This window comes from Antechinus flavipes, chromosome 3, assembly GCF_016432865.1.
Source record: "Antechinus flavipes isolate AdamAnt ecotype Samford, QLD, Australia chromosome 3, AdamAnt_v2, whole genome shotgun sequence".
Classification (NCBI taxonomy): Eukaryota; Metazoa; Chordata; class Mammalia; order Dasyuromorphia; family Dasyuridae; genus Antechinus; species Antechinus flavipes.
The window spans coordinates 41,213,013-41,235,201 of NC_067400.1; the positions used below are offsets into that span (position 1 = coordinate 41,213,013).

The 22,189-nt window shown below is 36.2% G+C and overlaps 1 long non-coding RNA gene across 1 annotated transcript in view; it reads right to left on the reverse strand.

Annotated features, from left to right (window-relative positions):
* Window positions 1-13,471: 13,471 nt before the first annotated feature.
* Window positions 13,472-22,189, reverse strand: part of LOC127552929 (uncharacterized) — a 34,522-nt gene continuing 25,804 nt past the window's right edge. Inside the window, exons 3-4 of the long non-coding RNA XR_007951622.1 lie at window positions 18,158-21,106; window positions 13,472-17,842 (exon numbers count right to left, since the gene is read on the reverse strand). This is a non-coding gene — a long non-coding RNA (uncharacterized LOC127552929). The remainder of the gene's footprint in view (window positions 17,843-18,157; window positions 21,107-22,189) is intronic.

Consider the following 22,189-nt stretch of genomic DNA (forward strand, 5'->3'; position numbering starts at 1 on the left):
ATGATAAATAATCTCATTTAAGTGGAAATCTTGGCCAGGTCATAATTTGTTGAATGAAAAAATTAGCCCTTTATCTCTTCAGCCTCAAACCTTAGAAGGTTAATAAAAGATGACTCTGAACCCCAAATCTTTGCAAAATGCCCTTCTGGACTTAGACCACTGGGTCTTTCTCAATGTAAACTTTTGTAGAAGTCCTAACAGGATTTTGCTCACTGATGAAAATATTTTCTTCTCAGTGTAAACCCATCTTTGGAAAATAATCCCACCAGGATTTTTTGCCCACTAAGAAAGCTATCTTCTTAGTGTAAATAAATCCCCTTTTGCCACAAACTTAGGGTTTGCAAATTCTTTTGCAAAGAACCTGTGACATGGACCAGAGTGCATCTCTTACTCTCAATTCTCACATCTCAACACTTAGAGAGAAATAGTGCATTATAGTCCCATTCCTGAAATTCCTCATACTGAAAATGAGCAACATGGGAATATTCAAATGAAAGATTATAATGCATTAGGAAAAATCAATATATTAATCTGAAACTTTATAATGACTTGAAATAAAGTCCAAGAGAATTTGTGGGACAATGAATATGGGTGATGATTGTGGGCTTCCTATATATGACAGATTTTTATTTCACTGAATGCCATACTTCATTGGGAAATGGAGGCTAAGAAATGTTAGGTGACATTCTTAAGGTCGTGGGAGAAAAGATTCCAACTTGAGCTCTGTTGACTACAAATCGAACAGGTTCAAATTATGACGCATTACAGCAGGGTCACAGTGGCTTCGTAATGGACATAAAAGGAGAAAGAATCACTGGGATTTTGAGTGTAATCAAACATCAAAATGACAGTAAAAGAAAAATAGATGAGGGTGGAAGAAAAAGAGAGAATTCCTAAAATATCTTTTATACTAAAAAAATTTTAGATGTTTCCTTTAAGCACATAATCTATGCCATCTATAGTTTTACATGTAGCTGCCAATAGCTAATAGGCAGTTGTGTCTCCTGCTGAATAAAGATATTTGACAGGTATTATCTGATTGATTCAACCTAAAAGGAAATCAACTACATTGTAAAATTGGAAACTAATAGATTATACCTCCTTCCTTTTTTTTTTTTTAAATCAGTAATGATTAGAAATATAAATGGAAGAAAATTCTTATCTTACCATAAGTTGAGAAATTTCAATAAAAGAACGAATCATCCTTATGTTCCAGGATTGTTCACAGTTTGCTGAGTAAGTTGTATGCATATACCAAGCCAGAAGAGCACAAGAAATCATAAGGCACACAGTTTTGAGTCCCATGGTGTTAGCCAGACCTTTTCATTCAGATGAACACACTGACTTTTATATATCCCGATAAGTTGTAATCAGTTGAAGGTTTATTTTTAGAACACTTTGTCCTTGTAATTTTTAATTTGCCACATGTCCAGCTGGTATTACAAATGTTTTGTGATATCACAAAAGTTAGGCAATCATGTTAATGAGAAGAAATGAATAGCATGTGTTTTAAATCACACAGTTCTAAGATTGTTAGTCAAATTTCATTCAAGTAATGGCACATACTGTGTGCCTTCCACGTGATTATTAGTAAATAGACATATTACTTAAGTAATTGGATAAGCTCATATAGACACTTTACCTATAAATGGAAGCAAAAAAAAAAAAAGAGGACTTAGGTATTAGAAGGAAGAAAAATGGCTTATGTGTTGAACTCAGAGAGGTGAATAAAGCAGTCAGTAGAACTGGTTTTTACTGCAATTGTAGAGACAAAGGGAATTATGTAATATTTCATGGAATGGTTGGTTGTTTCACCTTGCAGAGTTCACTAGTGAAGATCACTTGAGCTTATCTATCAAAGCTTTGCATTTACTTTTCCAATTCACATGAACACTAGCAGGTTAGATTCCCCAAGTGTAGCTGGCTACATCTTCTTAATATTTTAGGAGTATTCTTGAGAGGTAGGGGATATATTTATTTCTTTTATTTGTTTGTTTTTACATTAAAAAAAACATATATTTTTTTCTTCCATTATCATAGTATTCCATCCCCACTCTCCCTGAGATTCATCCGATATGGATGGATGTCTTTTAAATTCTATTTGAAAAAGCAACTCTTCAGGGATGTTCCCCCCTAATATCAATTGGCAAAATTCTCTTCAACATGATCAGTTATTACAAAGGGTTACTTATTGAAAACATATAACAAGATCTAAAATGTAAAAATGTCTTCAAAACTGGAATACTGTTTAAAATATCACCTCCATCCTTAAAAAGAATGAACTTAAAGTCAAAGTATGTGTTGCAAAACTTGCCCTATCATGTTCACTACCGAATGTGGTATTGCCACTGAATGGATACATTCCCTTGATGCAGGATACAGAGTCCCTTGAAGGTCAAATAAGACTTACTTTGTGTCTGTTTGTGCATCTTCAGAATTGCCTGTCTGCAAACTCCATTTCTAGATCTCTAGTTGCTTGTTCTCTGAAGCTTTGGAACTCTCACAAAGCCCTGTACCAAAGGAAAGGAGATGCAAAGATGTCCTTTCCTAGTCCTGTTTTTCTCATGTACTTTTGGGTTTCCTGGCAGCCCAAGGAGAGAGGAGGCCCAAAGCCCTGCCCCTGATAACTAGTGGGTTGAGGTTGGAGAGAGAGAATAATAAAGTCAAAGTAGGGTAATAATCCATGAAGGTCCTAAGGATTGGAGAGAAAGGAGGCAACTAAAAGGTTGAGGAACAGTAGGAAGAAGGAAGAGTAGGGAGAGATAAAGTGATAGAGGGTTATGGTCAGATGGGGAATGTCAGAGTTTCTACTTAGGAAAGTGGAACACTTATAGCTGATGGAAAAATCTGATGTGTGACCAATTTTATGTGAGGCATAGGTGGAAAGAAATGTAACTAATGGAACATCAAGAGGCTAGAGAATTTGAAAGAGCATCTACATGAATCTAGTAAAGGGCGAGGCAGGATTGTGAAGAAGAAGATGGTAGATCTCCCTAAGAAAGCATGGAAAATTATGTGGGGGTCAGCATGCTATGGAAGATATAAAAATGCGCATTTACATGAATCTCACCCAAAAAAGGTTACTGAGTAGAGGAAAAGGGGGAATCTGGAAATGACGATGAGGAGCAAAACCTACCTGGCAAGGTTGTTATGAGGAAAATACTTTACAAATCTAAAACAGCTACATCTTTGTGAAATATTATTTGTACCCCAACTCTTCCTTTTCTTTGTTCTGTGATAGTCTCTACATTTTCACTATCTATTTCAATACAAATTTAATACAAACCATTAAAGAGAAACAGACAAGAAACAGCAGAACTATGAAAAAACTTTCTTTAGAAATTAACTTCTTAGATTTTAAATTTGGTTTTATTATCTACTCACCCTTAGCCTTCTATGCTTGAATCCAGACCTTCTTATGGAGTCATATTTTTGCAAATTCTTTTGCCATGAATTTGGCAGTATCTCACAGTATTCTGAAATTTATTTGTATAGCTGTCACTCAGGCTATGGGAGTTTACTCTTTGGCAGGCATTTCTTTTTTTTTTTTTTTTTTTCTTTCCCCCAGTTTCTTTTTTTAAATATCCCATTTATTTATTTCCCTTACATTTCTTTCTCTTTTTTAATTAAAGCTTTTTATTTACAAAGCATATGTATGGGTAATTTTTCCAACATTGACCCCTGCATAACCTTTTGTTCCAAATTTCCCCCTCCTTTCCCCCACCTCCTCCCCTAGCTGGCAGGTAGTCCAATACATGTTAAATCATTGAAATACATATTAGATCCAATATATGTATACATATTTATACAATTATCTTGTTGCACAAGAAAAATCAGACCAAGAAGGAAAAAAAGAAAAACTGAGAAAGAAAACAAAATGCAAGCAAGTAACAACAGAGAAAGTGAGAATGCTACCTTGTGTTCCATACTCTGTTCCCACGATTCTCTCTCTGGGTGTAGATGGCTCTCTTCATCACTAGCAGGTATTTCTTAATCCTCTTCTGATCCTCATCTACCCACTTATTCTAGGCAGTATTCTTCTTAGACTTACTAACCATTTACTGATCAAGTCCTTTCTACTTCTCAAAAACTCTAATGAGAATGACTCTTATTTGGATCACCAAGCTAACTTCTTCATTTGGATGTTGATCATATCCTTAAATCATTTCAGCTTTCATGGGGGAAGCCTCCACATTTTGGTCCTCAGAAAATGTTTGATGTTTGAGTTTGACTTTTCCCTTTACTCTCATGGGTTCATTGGATACTATTCTCATAGAATTATGATTCAAATTTCAAATTTATAAGATATATTAGCAGCCTTTCAATCTATCACATAAAAAAAGAAATCCCTATCAAAATATACAAGAAGACACTGCTTAAAATCATATACTTACTGGGAATCCTTTATCTTCCAAGGCATTCCGTCAACTCCATCTGTTAAGATATTTTTCCTGACAATTCTAAATTGACTTAATTACACCTTCTATTCATTGCCCCTTGTTCCGCTCTTTGGTACCAAACTGATGAAGTTTAATCTTTGTTCTTCAAAATGGCCCTTTAGATACCTGGAGAGAGGTAACTTGTCACCCCATCCTGACCACTCCAAGCTTTCTCTTCTCTAATGTAGACATCTCCAGTTCTCTCAACTAATTTTCCTTCACCATTCTAATTGCTCTTTTTTTGTGCTCTTTAGTTTATCATTGTCATTCTTAAACTATGTGCCTAAAACTAAAGACAATATTCTAAGTGTTACATAGTCCTGTCAGAATATAGGGCACCATCATGTCCTAATTCTTGGAAGAGATGACTCTCTTGAAGATTACATGGGGATTCTGTTTCGTTGTTTTGTCCTGATCTATATCCAACTTGAAACCACTAAAATCCAATCCTGTCTAACTATGGCTCTCATTTCCTATATTTGTGAAACTTTAACATATTTAACATGTATTGATCATCTTGCCATCTGGGGAAAGGGGTGAGGGGAAGGAGGGAAAAAATTGGAACAAAAGGTTTGGCAATTAATACTTATTACCTGTGTGACACTGGCCAAGTCACTTAACTCCAATTGCCTCACCAAAAAAAAAAAAAAAAAAAAAAAAAGAAAAGAAAAGAAAAATAGAAAAGTCCTCCAACTTTTGGTGGAGCAAGAGCAAGAACAAGGAGGTTCTGACTACAGTCAAGCTAGCAGTCAGTCAAGCATTGTCTTCAGGACCATCAGATGATGACTTCAAGATAGTGGTCTCAGTATCGTGCACTCATGCCTCCTGGAGTCTGTGCACTTGTAGCAAGAGATTCCCACTGGGGATCTGGAAGAGATGTCCCCAGATAGTGCTACCAGGTGCTCAGCCCTAAAAGGACTGTCCCAGGGTTCTGATCATCAGAGCCACTGACAGGTACAAGTTCTACCACAAGAAAGACTCAATTACCCCTACTGCCCCAGATTAGGGAAAACAAGTCCAGGAAGCTGCAATCAGACTTACTGCCACACTGTTAAAAAAGATTTTGGGAGAGAGAGGAGGCAGTCATCCACTTACAGCCATGGAAGTGGGGTGCTTCAGTTCTCTACATATGGGTGTAGGGCTCCCAGAGCTAGGGCAGTGGTCTGCAGCAGGCACAAAGCAGAAGTGGGGATGGGTAACTGTGATCCATGTGGCCCCGGTGCAGCGACACCTCCCCTTAACCTGAAAAGGGGGAAAATCAATGTATAGAGGAAGAAATCTGTGGTAATGGGCAAAGAATAGGGGGTTTGTATTGCACAGAGATATCAAGGATGCGGGGGTAGCTTTTTATCCCTTACAGACACCTCAATGGAGAGGGTGTATACAGCTGGCAGGATGAGCTCTGCAGCTCTCTAGTGTGAGCATGGAAAGGAGGCTCCTGTATTCAAGAGTAAAGCAGTAGCATAGATGAGCAAAATATTTTTGAATAGATAAACAGGAAGGAATAGATTGCTGCCACACTTTGCACAACCTGATTGGCCACCATTGTTTCCCAGACTATCCCATTAATTGTGCCAATTGAGTTGCTAATAAATTTATGGAATTATTAATCGAGACTAAAGGAATGGGACCATAAAGGAGTCACTTGTGAATGTGGGGCAGTCATGCCCTGTTTTTTGGATATTTACTGGGAAAAACCATGATGGCAGCAAGTGGGAAGTAATGCTCCAATTACATTTTAAAAAGATCTAGGACACAAAGGCAAATAGCAAAAGGGAAGAAAGAGTACAGAGGCCAATAGCATGGGGATAGGAGGTAGGGTGATGGATGGAGGCAGGGCAGTATGGGGAAGAGAATGGGAAGAAGGAGGGAAACAGAGGGTCACTTATGGAACCATGGGTCAACACTGGGAGCACTGGGACAGCAGTAGCCGACAGTAGCACATCCAGTAGCAGATAGAGTCATGCCATGGGGAGGTCTCATTTTTAGAGGGTTTTGATAGTAGGGGACAGACTAATTCTTATTTGTGCCATCTTAAGTTACTTTATTAATATATCCACATCATCTCAAAATCATCACTAACACCTAGGATTGATTCATCAGTCTAAAATTGCTAGTGCTTTATTGATCATTTTTTAAAAAATAATTATAACTTTTTATTGACAGAGCCCATGCCTGGATAATTTTTTACATTATCCCTCGCACTCACTTCTGTTCCAACTTTTCCTTTCCTTCTCTCCACCTCCTCCCCTAGATGGCAAGCAGTCTCATACATGTTAAATATGTTATAGTATATCCTAGATACAGTATATGTGTGCAGAACCGAACAGTTCTCTTGTTGCACAGGAAGAATTGGATTCAGAAAAACAAAAATGCAAACAGTTTACACTTATTTCCCAGTGTTCCTTCTCTGGGTGTAGCTACTTCTGTCCATTATTGATCAACTGGAACTGAATTAGATCTTCTCTTTGTCAAAGAAATCCACTTCCATCAGAATACATCCTCATACAGTATTATTGTTTTTTTTTTTTAAATTTAATTTTATTTATTTATTTTTAAAAAAATTTTTATTTAATAATTACATTATATTGACACTCGTTTCTGTTCCGATTTTTTTCCCCCTCCCTCCCTCCACCCCCTCCCCTAGATGGCAAGCAGTCCTTTATATGTTGGATATGTTGCAGTATATCCTAGATAAAATATATGTTTGCAGAACCGAACAGTTCTCTTGTTGCGTAGGGAGAATTGGATTCAGAAGGTATAAATAATCCGGGAAGAAAAACAAAAATGCAGATAGTTTACATTCGTTTCCCAGTGTTCTTTCTTTGGGTGTAGCTGCTTTTGTCCGTCATTTATCAATTGAAACTCAGGTCTCTTTGTCAAAGAAATCCACTTCCATCAAAATATGTCCTCATACAATATCGTTGTCGAAGTGTATAATGATCTCCTGGTTCTGCTCATTTCACTCAGCATCAGTTCATGTAAGTCTCGCCAGTCCTCTCTGTATTCATCCTGCTGGTCATTTCTTACAGAACAATAATATTCCATAACATTCATATACCACAATTTACCCAGCCATTCTCCAATTGATGGGCATCCATTCATTTTCCAGTTTCTCGCCACTACAAACAGGGCTGCTACAAACAAAAAATAAAGTTTAAAGAAAAGTTTTCAATCTGCCTTAAGATTCCATCAATTCTTTCTCTGGGGGTGGATAGCATTTTTCATCATAACTCCTTCTGAATTGTCTTGCATCATTGTATTGCTGAGAGCAAGTCATTCACAATTGATTATCATACAACTTTGTACAACTGTACTTTGTACAGTATTCTCCTGGTTTGCTTATCTTTGTATCAGTTCATGTAAAGTCCAGAACATCTTGGTTCTCATTTCTTATAGTACAATAACATTCCATTACAACCACATGCCCCAACTTGTTCAGCCATTCCCCAATTGACAGACATGCTCTTAGTTTCCAATTCTTTGCTACCACGAAAAGAGCTGCTAGAATTATTTTCGTCATATAGATCCTTTTCCTTTTTTATATCTCTTTATAATAGTAGACAGTGAAGGGATCCTTGGATTCCTGGAGCATAACTTCTTGCTTTATAATCTGGAAAATTTCAGTCAGCATTTGATGAGCAATGGAACCTTCCACCTTGTAAATCTCACCTGGAAGAGAATCAGCACCTGGTGATTTACCACATGATGTGGTAATTCAAAACCTTTTCCTCAGTTGGAACTTCAACTAGGAATTTCAATTGATTTCAATAATTGATTTCAAATAAACGGTCAGTAACTTCAACATTGATTGATGATGGTCTGTTGAGAACACCATGGAAGTGTTCAGCCCATCTCTCAAAGACCATGTCCTTATCACTAATCAGTGTGTCACCATCAGCACTGAGCAGCTGAGATGTGCCATAGGTCTTTGGCCCATAAATAATCTTTAGTGAAGCATAAAAATGCTTAGTACTGTTACTATGAGCATAAAACTGAATTCCGTCTGTCTTTTTACTGAGCCAAGAATCCTGCTTCTCTCTAAATTTCAATTGTACTTCACTCTGGAATTGAATGCTACCTGCTTAGGGAAAAGTAAACTTGCCAGGGATGTCCACATTGATAATGAGATTCACACACACATTTCCAGAGTCAGCTCAGTGTTTGGGAGGTTCTGAAGGAAAATGTGGGAGAGGGCAGCATGAGTCTGATTACCAGGCTAAGGGTCTACAGAGCTGTTGCGCTGACCTCATGTTGTATACCTGTAAAACCTGGACAGTATACCAACTCCATTCCAGGAAACTGAATCGCTTCCATTTGAATTGTCTTAGGAATATTTTGAAGATCGGCTGGCAGGAAAAAATACCAGACAAATTATGCCCAAAAAGTTATCAAACTGTGCATACCCTTTGATCCAGCAGTGTTTCTATTGGGCTTATACCCCAAAGAGATACTAAAAAAAGGAAAGGGACCTGTATGTGCCAAAATGTTTGTAGCAGCCCTGTTTGTAGTGGCTAGAAACTGGAAAATGAATGGATGCCCATCAATTGGAGAATGGCTGGGTAAATTGTGGTATATGAATGTTATGGAATATTATTGTTCTGTAAGAAATGACCAGCAGGATGAATACAGAGAGGACTGGCAAGACTTACATGAACTGATGCTAAGTGAAATGAGCAGAACCAGGAGATCATTATACACTTCGACAACGATATTGTATGAGGATGTATTCTGATGGAAGTGGATTTCTATGACAAAGAGACCTAACTGAGTTTCAATGGATAAATGATGGACAGAAACGGCTACACCCAAAGAAAGAACACTGGGAAACGAATGTGAACTATTTGCATTTTTGATTTTCTTCCCGAATTATTTTTACTTCTAAAAATTGGATTCTTCTGAATCCAATTCTCCCTGTGCAACAAGAGAACTGTTCGGTTCTGCAAATATGTATTGTATCTAAGATATACTGCAACATATCTGACATATATAGGACTGCTTGCCATCTTGGGGAGGGGGTGGAGGGAGGGAGGGGAAAAATCGAAACAGAAATGAGTGCAAGGGATAATGTTGTAAAAAATTACCCTGGCATGGATTCTGTCAATACAAAGTTATTATTAAATAAAATAAAATTAAAAAAAAAAAAAGAAAAAATACCAAACACTAGTCCACAAATCCACCAACAGTGCATTGGTGTCCCAATTTTCTTACATCTCCAAGATTTGTCATTTTCTTTTTCTATCATCCTAGCCTATCTGAGAGGTATAGTGTAGAGTGTACCTCAGAGTCATTTTAAAGTGCATGTCTCTAATCAATAGTGACTGAGAACTTTTTAAAATATAATTATAAATAGCTTTAATAATTTTGTCTGAAAACCTATTCATCACCTTCAGTCATTTCTCTATTGGGAAATAGATATTCTTTTCCTTATTAATTTGATTCAATTCTCTATGTATTTGAGAATGAGGCCTTTATTAGTAAAATTTGACATAATTTTTTGTGATGACTAATTGTGTATTTCTCACCATCCTATTTCCCCCCTGTTTCTCTATGGCTCTGTCTCCTTCCTCTTTTACTATGTTCATTCTCAAAAGTGTTTTGCTTCTAATTACTGTCACCTCCAATCCAACACTACTTTTATATTTTTTCCTTCATGCCTTTTTGTAATGTAAGATAGATTTCTATATTCAACTGAGTATATGAGAGTAAGATTCAAGTATCACCCTCACATCTCTTCCATCTTCCCCCAACACATTAATCTTTCTCTCTTCATAATTTTATGTTTTTAAAGATACCTTCTTATCATATTTAACTCGAACTCATTTTCTCCTGATGTCAGGGCTGGTGCTCTACCCACTGCGCCACTTAGCTGCTACTCCACAAATTTTTTTTGAGCCTGAGATTAATTCACTTTTTTTTTTTTTTTGAGGCAGTTTTTGTTGATGTGGCAGTTTTGACTTTGCTGTCTTCTGAGTTTGTGTTTTGATCTTCTGTGCCACTGTAGCAATTTTCTGTAGTCAGATTTCTTTTCTGTTGTTTGTTCATTTTTGCAGCCTATTTTAAAAAAAAATTTAACTTTATATTAAAGCTATACTGTGCTCATGGTTTTTTGTGCAACTGGGTTATTTTTTTTAAAGGTCTAGCATCTTTTAAAAAAACTTAAGTGGAAAATAAGAAAAAATTGAAAAAGAGAAAGATTAAATAAAAAAATCAAAATAACATTATCATGTGCCCAGTTGAACATCAAAGAGGATTCAAAATATGTAACAAGAAATTTCCATATAATAATAGAAGGCATTATATTCATAATTGTCCATCTTTTCTTTGCTTCCTTGTAGTTTTTATTTTGTTGTCTTCTATGCACCCTTCCTCCATCCCTTTCCTTTTCTCTTTTCCCCCCAAGCAAGCTGCACTAAGCATGGATTTATTTATGTTCACACAAATACACATATCTGCATACATTCAAACATATACCAATGTAGAAATACACATACTATGTACCTACACACACACACACACACACACACACACACACACACACACATACAAATGCATATATCTAAAACAATATTAAATATAGTGTTCTTTTTTTTTTTTTTTGAGATGATCATTGAACCTATAAAAGTTTTTTTTAATATTTTTATTTTATTTTATAATAACTTTATATTGACAGAATCCATGCCAGGGTAATTTTTTTTTTACAACATTATCCCTTGCACTCCCTTCTGTTCCGATTTTTCTCCTCCCTCCCTTCACCCCCTCCCCTAGATGGCAACCAGTCCTATATATGTTAGATATGTTGCAGTGTTCTTCTTCTTTAAAATATAATGGTTCTCTCTGGGAGCAGGTTTCTCGGGAAGGTTTTCTGGAGTCAGCCTTAGTTTCAGTTAAAAGTAATAATCACCCAAATGCAGCCAGGTGTTAAAAGTTCAGATCTTTTATTGCTTTCTCCAAAATAGCCCAGTTAGTTTTTCTTAGAGGCCTATCCTTCTCCTTGGTTCTAAGAGCTCTTGTAGCTTCGTCCTTTGCTTCAGCCTCCAGCCAGCACCAAGGTAAAAGTTGTAATGAATCTTTCTTGCCTCCGAGAGAGGGCTTCTGGCTGAACTCACTTGACGCTCCCCTCTCAATCTAATTCAGCTGAACTCCCTTGAATTATCTAATTTAGCATGATTCAGTATGATTGATCTTATCTTACAAGGAACTGTCCATTCATATCTTTTATAAGGCTCAGCTAAATTAACACTGGGAACTGAAAAGGTAAATCTTTTCATATCCTCCTTATCTAGCGGGATAGAATAGAAACAATCCTTGATGTCTATTACCCAAAGAGGCCATTCTCTGGGTAACTGAGTAGGAGATGGAAGTCCAGGCTGAAGAGTTCCCATAGTTTCCATCTGTTCATTTACCTTTATTAAATCAGTCAACATCCTCCATTTTCCAGATTTCTTTTTTATAATAAATACTGGAGAATTCTAAGGACTTAGAGAAGATTTTAAGTATCCTTGGTCAAGTTGCTCTTGCACTATATAACAGTGTTGTTACTGTGTACAATGTTCTCTTAGTTCTGCTCACTTCACTTAGCATCTCCAAGCCTTTATGAAATCATCCTGCTGATTGTTTCTTATAGAACAAAAATATTACATTGCTTTCATATACCATAACTATTCCAGCCATTCCTCAATTGATGGGCATCCACCCAGTTCCCAGTAACTTGCTACTACAAACAGGGCTGCTACACATATTTTTGCACATGTGGGTCCTTTTGAATTTTTTATGATCTCTTTGGAATACAGACACAGTAGAGACACTGCTGGATTAAAGCATATGTAAACTTTGATTAGTCCTTTGGACATGGTGATAGAGTCTCTTCTAAATTTCATTTTGTTTCAGATCATTGAGTATTACTTCTACTATTTTAAAAAATAAATTCTATTCCTGACTATAATTATCATGTTTGTATATAACATGTTTATACATAATTTCCTATCCCTGCTAGGGGATTATCCCTAGCTAATAAGAATTATCCCTGCTAATTCTTCCCTATTTTAATTATTTTATTTTTTATACCTGTTAAATTGTCTTGCTATTAATTTTCCCCCCAACCCTGTCATGAATTCCTCCCTTATCTTCTAGCCCTATCCTTTATCCCTTCACCATTAATCTACACATTTTATCCCACTGTCACTAATTCACATACCCTTTGTACCACATCTTATCCTATACCCTTTCCCCCTACTTCTTTATTCCTTTCCCATTAATCTACATTGTTGATTTATACACTTTTTTATATCCACCTTATCTGATTCACTCCCCCTGTATTTCTTTATAGAATTTGGAGGGTGTTATACCCTTCTTATTTTATGTATGTATTGTTCCCTCTTTAATCCATTCCTTATGGAAGTAGGTTTTCAGAACTATCAGCCCTTATCTAATTCCTCTACTATTGATTTCCCAATCTAGTTTTGGGCATCTGTAAGTTTTCAGTTCTTACAAGGGTGCTATGGTCTAAGCAGATGTATGTTTACTATTCTCCTGGCCTGTGCTCTCATCTGAGAGAGTCCACAAGAACTATTTTCTGCCCTGGAATTGCTCACGAGAAGTGTCATTCTTAAAAATGAAAACTGAATGGAAAATACATGGGAATGTATTTTGGGAATACATGGGAAGACATCCGCAACTACATTCTATATTTTCTTGTTTCCTGTTTATTTCCCCATGTTCATAAAATCTTCATAAGAATAGATCAGGAGGAACCTTGGTTCAGTGAGAGGATTGCTGGGTATGGAATAGGGTTTTTCTCCAACCTCTGACACTTTACTTGCTCCCTGGGACTAGCAACTTCACCACTTTGTCTCCCTTTCCTCTTATGGAATAAAAGATTAATTAAGATGAGTTGTAAGGTCTCTTTCAACTTCCACTGGGGAAAAGATGACAAAGAAAAAAGTGTGCTTTTAGAGATACAAATTTTCTATAATAGATTACACTTTCCCAATCATTTAGTTGACTGAAGGATATAGAAACTACAAGAGCCACCAGAATTTATGTTTATTCATTACAATATGGCAACAGCATACAAATAGTGTCTTCTGGGAACTCTACCATGAGGTGGCAGCAGTGTCTCAGGCAATAGTGAAGGCTACAGTGACTTTTCCCTTTTCTGTGATAATTGTCTGATCGACCCCATACTGAAACATGAACTTTTCATTGTTTTGCTATTAAAAACATGTTTTTGATTAATCGGAAAATAACAACATTTTTATTGTAATAAAATTATATTGATATATATATTTAGGTTTCTCACTCTATTCCCCTGATCCTCCAACTGTTCCCACACTTCTGGCTGAACCTCATGGAACATTAAAGAATAAAAAAGAGAGGAAAAAAATGACATTGACCAAAATCAGCTTATACATTGAAAATATTGATTTACATTTGCCCTCCACACCCATAGTCTTCCATACCTGCAATGATATTGGTATAGGACAGGGAGAAAAATTCCTCTTACCCCATTTCTTGGGGTCCTGCTTGGCCATTTCAGTTTCAGTGTATTCAATTTCTCCTATCTTTTTGGTGCTGGTATTTCTATTTACAATGTTGCAGTCAATGTCTACATCATTTTCCAGGTTCTGCTGACTTGTCTTTGCCTCAGTTGTGCTGCGAGTCAACATGGTGCAATGGAGGGATTTGCTCAGGATATTCTCATCTCAGATGCCTCAAAACCTCAGATATTCACTAGCTGTGTGTCCGTGGGCCAGTTACCTTAATCTCTCTGGGAAGCATTTTCCCACAATTTCATTCATATGCTGAAGCAGTGGGAAGGCATGACATCTCTTGAAAAATAATTTTTCTACATTTCCCTACTTCTCTTGATTTTTTTCAGTTACCATTTGTTGCCTACAGCAGAGATTCGAAGACACTCCATTCAGAGATCCTTTCCAGAAATCCTTTTGTGATATTAACTCACAGTAGGGAGGTGACCCAGAATCATCAAAGAGCACCCCAAAAGGAAGGCAAATATTATTATTAAATTCAATAGAGGTTCAACCGGTTTCAGTTTGCTCTAGAAGACCAGCCTGGTTAAGGTGAGAAAAACTCATATGTAGAAGCTTGGACTTCATCAGGATTATGATTGTTCCCAGATAAGCTGCTTCAGTCATATTGTAAGGGCTAGGAACTACATCATTAGAGGAAGTAGCCTTCTAGATGAATTCACGTGTCCTTGAGGTTTTTATTCAGAGATGAAATCCATTCTAGAGGGGCAGCAAGATGGCACAGTAGAAAGAGCACTGGCCCTGGAGTCAGAAGGACCAAGCCAAGTACATGATTTGGGCTTTAGTGGGTTTTCATTTTTATCAAAAGGGAAACTGAAACTCAGGGATAGAAGAGGACCCTTTAGAGAAAATGTCATTAATACTACCAGGTGAGACTCAATTTATCCAGATATCTTGAAGCATCCTTTTGGAAAGTTTGATTGAAGAAGATATAGTAAGAATAGCTGATGTGTGACTCATTCTTCCACAAGTTCATTCGCCATCCAAAAGAAAATAGGTAGGGTTTTTGATTCCCAAGGCCCCAGCTACCTTCAAGTCACTAAGGGATATCTCCAGGCATTGTTTTTCAATTGTTGATAATTTATCAAAAATAACTGAGGTATGGCCAAGTTAGGACTGTTTTAAAAAGATTCTTGTACAATTTCATTTCATTTTTAAGAACATTTCACACTTAATCCAAGGCTTATATATGAAAGCTTATATGATTGAAATTGATTGATGGATTTATGATCAGTTACTTGATGTAGGGTGGGGTTGTGGAAATCAATCACCTCATCCTTACAGCAGCGTAGTACAGTAGGTTGAGGTATATAGGAAGGACAGAACCTCAGGTGTGAGGACTTGCTAAGCCTTTATCAGGGCTGCTCATCTTCCTTTGGGGTCTACCTTCACCTAACTTTTACTTGTGGCTCCAAGAATCTGTAGCATGTTCAATGTCCACACTCTTGTAAACCATCTTAGGAGAAAAGCTGAACCAGACTGAGAATAAACAACAGCTCCCAAATCTGTTGGTGAGTTAGGGGGGTGGCTATCCCAAGCATGTTGAAGACCAGCAAATTAGAACAATTTGTTCCAACGGCTGTGAATTAGGTGCTGTGGGGGCACTTAGAGCTTAATCTGGCATTGAAGACAAAGAGGTTATCCACTGCATTTTGGGCCATGGCCAATCATCTTTACTTTTGTGTTCCCACTGGACTCAGGAAAAGAGATTAAGGTTGATGACTTTGTGCAACTCTGCCTCACTTAAATACAATTCACAAGTCAAGACATCACCCATGATATTACTGGTCCTCTTTGAAAATGAAGGACAAAGAACAACAGCATAGTGGGTTATATTACTAACTTAGATTCACTATAATTTACCAAATGGAGAAATAAAAATCAATACTAGGCATAAATTTTCATGTAAGGCAGCAGGATTATCTTCCCAATATGGAGGGTCTTTTTTTTGTTTTTGTTTTTGTTTTTGTTTTTTTGTTTTTTAAATAACTTTTTATTGATAGAACACATGCCAGGGTAATTTTTTACAACATTATCCCTTGCACTCACTTCTGTTCCAATTTTTCCCCTCCCTCCCTCCACCTCTTCCCCCAGATGGCAAGCAGTCCTTTACATGTTGAATGGGTTGCAATATATCCTAGATACAATATATGTGTACAGAACCGAACAGTTTTCTTGTTGCACAGGGAGAATTGAATTCAGAAGGTAGAAATAACCCGGGAAGAAAAACAAAAATGCAAGCAGTTTATATTCATTTCCAGTGTTCTTTCTCTGGGTGTAGCTGCTTCTGTCCATCTTTGATCAATTAAGGCTCTCTATCGAAGAGATCCACTTCCATCAGAATACATTCTCAAACAGTATCGTTGTTGAGGTATATAATGATCTCCTGGTTCTGCTCATTTCACTCAGCATCAGTTCATGTAAGTCTCGCCAGTCCTCTCTGTATTCATCCTGCTGGTCATTCCTTACAGAACAATAATATTCCATAACATTCATATACCACAATTTACCCAGCCATTCTCCAATTGATGGGCATCCTTTCATTTTCCAGTTTCTAGCCACTACAAACAGGGCTGCCACAAACATTTTGGCACATACAGGTCCCTTTCCTTTCTTTAGTATCTCTTTGGGGTATAAGCCCAATAGAAACACTGCTGGATCAAAGGGTATGTACAGTTTGATAATTTTTTGAGCATAGTTCCAAATTGCTCCCAATATGGAGGGTTTTCTTAAGAATTAGTCATTTGCCTATGATCTCATTGCTAGTAGGTATCAGAACCAACACTCAAGATTTAAAAGATGTGGAAGACTGGCTATGATCATAGGCAATAGCAAAAGAGTTAATAGGGAGAAACTAAAGATTAAGAGAAAGGTGAATGACATTGGATAGCATTAGATAAGAGGGATACAAATAGAGGGATTGGTGTTGGTCATGAGAAAGGCCTAATAGCTATAAACACAATTATTTTTGAGAGAAAATATCTCCTGAATTACAAAGAAATGATTCACAAGTCAGATTTTAGAATATACAACATATATAAATTGGGGACTACATGTTATCCAGTGACTATTTTTATTTTTACATGATACAGGAACCGTATATTTTTTTTTCCAATGACACATACATTTAAAAAATATTTGTTTTCAAAATATTTTGAATTCCAGATTTCCTCCCTCCCTTCTTCCCATGTCTCCTCCTTGAGGTTAGCAATTTGATACAGGTCATATGTGTATGTGCAAGAACTATAAATTCTCATTTATCCAAGCAAGTATATTATTTATTAATTTCCAACCAATATCTAAATTATATGGCCAATGAATGGAGAAGAGAGATCCATGGAATCCTTTTTCAATGTGTTCATGGAACACTTGGACTCCATTGCTGCGTAGACGGGAAACATACATGAGCCCATCATCTCTTAAGACATCATATTGACATGTGAGTAAGTAAGTTAGTGGTAGAAGACTCAATATTGAATCATTGGCCAATAATGGGCTTATTTTAGGATCTACAATCCCTGGAAACTTTTCTACCATTTCAGAACTTCCATAAATTCTGTTGTTATACACATGGCCTTTTTTAAACCTCTCAGGAAGCAGGATACTCCAGTTAATAAATTTGAAGAGATGGCTATATTCAACAGGTATATGTTGGTTAATCTTCATGGCTTGCTTAAGGGATTCATCAGGAGTATGATACTCACTCATCAATTTTATTGCTATGGCCTTAGTCAACATTATGCCAAATTCATTTTCCCTATAGGATGGCAAGTCTGTATCAAGCATCTGCAAGCCGGGGTAAATTAAAACCTGAATTTTAGGTTTAATGGTAATTTCAGGGTCACTCATGACCTGCAAAGACCAGAATATTCATTAAATCAGAATAATCCAATACCACATAGCAGCAGGAGAGAACAGTCAATTTCAATTTTTGAATCATCTCAAAAACTAGGCATTTTTAATTCATATAAGTCAGCAGGATTAGATTCCCAATACGGAAGGTCTTCCTAAGAATAAGTGACTTGTCTATGATCACGGTGCTATTAGCATCAGAACCAACATTCAAACCCAATTTCAAGTCCAAGGCTCTATCTTCTATACCACAGTATAGACATTCATTGCAATAAATATAAAAAAGCAATAAGATGAAAGAGTTTAGTATCTTACCTGTTGGACCATAGATGTTGCCACACCACCACCAGAACTATCTCCTAAAAAACAGATTCTATTTGGATCCACACCATATTTGGCAAGATTTTCAGGTTGTAGGAAAGACTTCACAAAATTATAAGCATCATTCCACTGAGTTGGATGGAGATATTTAGGAAATTTTCGAAAGCTTTAAAAGAAAAATGTTGTTGTTCAGTCATGTATGACTCTTCATGACCCCATTTGGGGTATTCTTGACAAAGATGCTAGAATGGTGTGCTATTTCCATCTCCAGCTCATTTTACAGATGAGGAAACTGAGGTAAAAAGGGTAAGGTGACTTGCTTAGGATCACAAAACTATTAAGTGTCTGAGGTTAGATTTGACTTCAGGCCAGCCATTCTAATGATTGTACCACTTAGCTGCCCAAAAAAGAAGAATAAGAAGGCATTTAACATTTTGCTCTAGGTGCTTCTATGCTATTACAGCAAAACTTTCCATTCTAGAAGAGATGGAGTCCATGAAAATCGCCTCCAAAAAGAAATTCTATCCATTGATTCCCAACTTCCTAATACCTATTATATTATAATTATATTTATTTAGGGAGGAAATAAAGGTTTTGATTTAACATGTCTTTATGAAACACTTGTTTTTGTACCAGGCATTGTGCTTAGTGATGAGGATATATTGTCAAAGATGAAATGTTATCTTTCCCTGGGCAGGTTACATTCTGTTGAGACAATATGGGACTTGAGATCAAGAGGATCATCCTGAAAAGTCCAAAGGTAGCCCCAGGCACCTTGAAAGTGTCAGTCATGTCAAAGAAACAAATTTCAAATGTATTCAAATTATTCTGACAAGAAGGAAATTTCCAGGATGGGAAAGGAACAGTTGACTATCTGCAGTTGAATAATATTTATTTAGTTGTCTTTTCCGCTAATTTCTATACAATTAAAATAATTGTTTTTGCAATAATTTTTGTTTAGAGCTTAAAACAATTTTTATACTCTTTTTTATTCATTCTCCAATGAATGGAGAAGAAAGATCCACAGAATCCTTTCTCAATGTGTTCATGGAACACTTGGACTCCATTGCTATGTAGCTTCTGGTTTGCTATATGATCTTATAGAAGAGAGGGCAACAATGAAAGTGTTGTATAAATAAAATTAAAATGTAATTGGGAAATATTCAATCAACAAATAAAATTAGAATAGAACATTTCTCTTTCTTTCTTTCCTTTCTTTTTCTTTTTCTTTCTTTGTTTTCTTTTCTTTTTTCTTTTTTTTTTTTTGCTGAGGCAGTTGGGGTTAAGTGATTTGCCCAGGGTTCAAATTTGAACTCAGGTCCTCCTGACTTCAGGGTTGTTGCTCTATCCACTGCGCCACCTAGCTGCCCCAGCCTAGGTTCTCTTACAAATAAATCTTGAGAACTTGATCTAGTAGGGAAGTGCATCTACTCATATACCCTTGACTGAAGAAAGTCATTGAAAGAAGAAAGAAGAATTGGAGAAGATTGTCCTCTTAAATTGAGTCCACACTTTGGGAGAGATGCATATGGAGTGGTGAGGGAGGAAGGGAACATCACCTAGCTATCCACATCAGCTGAATCAACTTTCAAGATCAATGGAATAACAGATGTCACAGCCAAATGACCCTTACATCCCAATAGGTTGTTTTCTGAGTTATCATGTGGCCTGCAGGGATTCTTATGTATATCTTAGTGGCCCCATTTTTATTTCAATATGGCACTACTGATCTAGAACAAATTATAGAAAAATGTCACAAATTCAAATTATAGGGCCCACAGGGAAGGATAAATGTATTTAACAATTCCTTAAAGGCACAGTTCCATAAGAAAGTAAATCGCCTTTTATAGGCATGTTCCTAACACATTCAAATTAAATTAATTTCCTTCAATTAAATTCAGTTTCAAATTAAATTATGAAATATGCTTATTTCAACTTAATTCTTTCATAACTCAAAATAGGAAAAATTTTCCCTCCCACTAATATCCCTCTTCTTCTATCCTTAAGAATTAGTTGGCCAAAAGAGTTGATTTATAGTAAGTAGCAAGCATTCATGAAAGAATGAGGATCCCAATTCCTTATTCAAATTCACATCCCAGAAAGTATAGATAGCAAGGAACACTTTGAAAGAAACATTATTGAATATGCATTGTTTATCTTTTAGTCCTGGCCAAGAAACTTTTGGTTATACTCAAAGTGTGGGATGTTCTGGAAGAGAATGGCAAAACTTTTCATTCTAAAATTTTTGCAGAGACAAAAATCAGGATTATTGGCCCTTTTTGAAATAAGACTTCTTTTTTAAAAAAGACATTTGTCATCCAGCTTTGAATAAATGTGGTTAATAGGCATTTTAAAACTTAAATGAAGTAGTTTGATATAAAAGAGTAATTAGTTTTCCTAGTCTCAATTTACTAAGTCCAGATAAACTCCATCCAGTGGCATGTTGGTAAATATTTAACATAATAAGGACTGAAATAGGATAATGATGGTGATGACAATTGATATTTATATTTAATACCTGTTTCAAAGAGTTGGTGGTAGTATGGTGTGGTGTGATAAAAACTAGAGAATCTGAGCTGAAATCCCAGCTTTTCTATGTAATCTTGAGAAAATCACATTCACTGACTGGGCCCAAATTTTCTCATCTGGAAAATAATAGAATTGGAACAAGTGCCAACCTTTGCATTCATGATCACCAAATATAATCTCATCCATAAATAGTGTGGTATACCAATTCCCCAGGTATGAAAAAGGTTGGGTCAGGAATCATATGGGATGTGGGTCATTTGTACATTGGCCGAATTCATCACAATGTGATCACAATCCAAAATAACATTAAATATATCCAAAAGAACTATTGAAAATTTTCTTACTCAGGTCCTACAATAACAGCATCCAGCCTGTTTGCTGCCAGTCTTGCAAAAGTGTCATATTGGAGAAAGGCTGAAAGAAATGAAGCAAATTCATGATCTTCAATGGAAATTAGAGAAAATAAGTTAGATGTGACCTCAGAGATTAATTTGATTCATGATTTACCTTGAAATTGTTGCCTAAACTATATACACACTATAATTTATTGCCTTTTACTGATGATAACAATAGTATTGATCAACATTTCCTTAATAACTGGAGTTCAAGTGACCAGCATTTATTAATCATCTTATTAAGAATTATAAGATTTTTTTTTCACTGTCTTCCTAGTTAAATGCTAATGTTTTTCAAGGAAAGATAGTTTAGATTTTCTCCAAGGATCACTGTGGGAATAATCATGTCTCTTTTTTTCTCAGTATCAGGCAGAAGAGCACTAAACACATATCCATTAAGGAAGTCTTTAGTCTGGGAGTTAGAACAATGGTAATGGGATTCTTGGTATAGCTAGTGCATAAATATATATAATACATATATATAAATAGATTTATATTATACATAAACATATATGCATACACATATATCATTCTATCAATATTTACATATGCAGTATCTTTAATTCTCATTTTCTCAAAACTTTCTTATCTTATGTACATGAAAGTACTTCTTACTCATTGATATCCTTTCTCTTCTTTAAACCATTCCTCAAGTCCCATGTCTTCCAAAAAATTTTACACAGATAGACTATATTCTTCAGTATTCCAATAGGAATTATAGGATTAGCTTTTTCCTTTTACAGTGTCCTGTCATTTTGTTGTAATTGCACAGGAGAATACAAGTAGCTAGGTGGCACAGTGAATATAATGGAATCAGGCAAACTAATTTTCCTGAATTCAAATCTGATCTCAGAAACTTACTAGCTGTGTTATCCTGGCTAAGTCTCTTAATCCTGTCTGCTTTAGTTTCCTTATCTCTAAAATGAACTGAAGCAAGAAAACCCCAAATGGGATCATGAAAAATCAGACAAGACAGAAAAACAACAAATAGGGGACGATGCCTTCTTTGAGGAGAGGGACTATTTCCCTTTGTTCTTTATTTGCATACTGCCTGATTCTGTGACATATGCATATAAGGACCAAATAAATATAAATTACATTT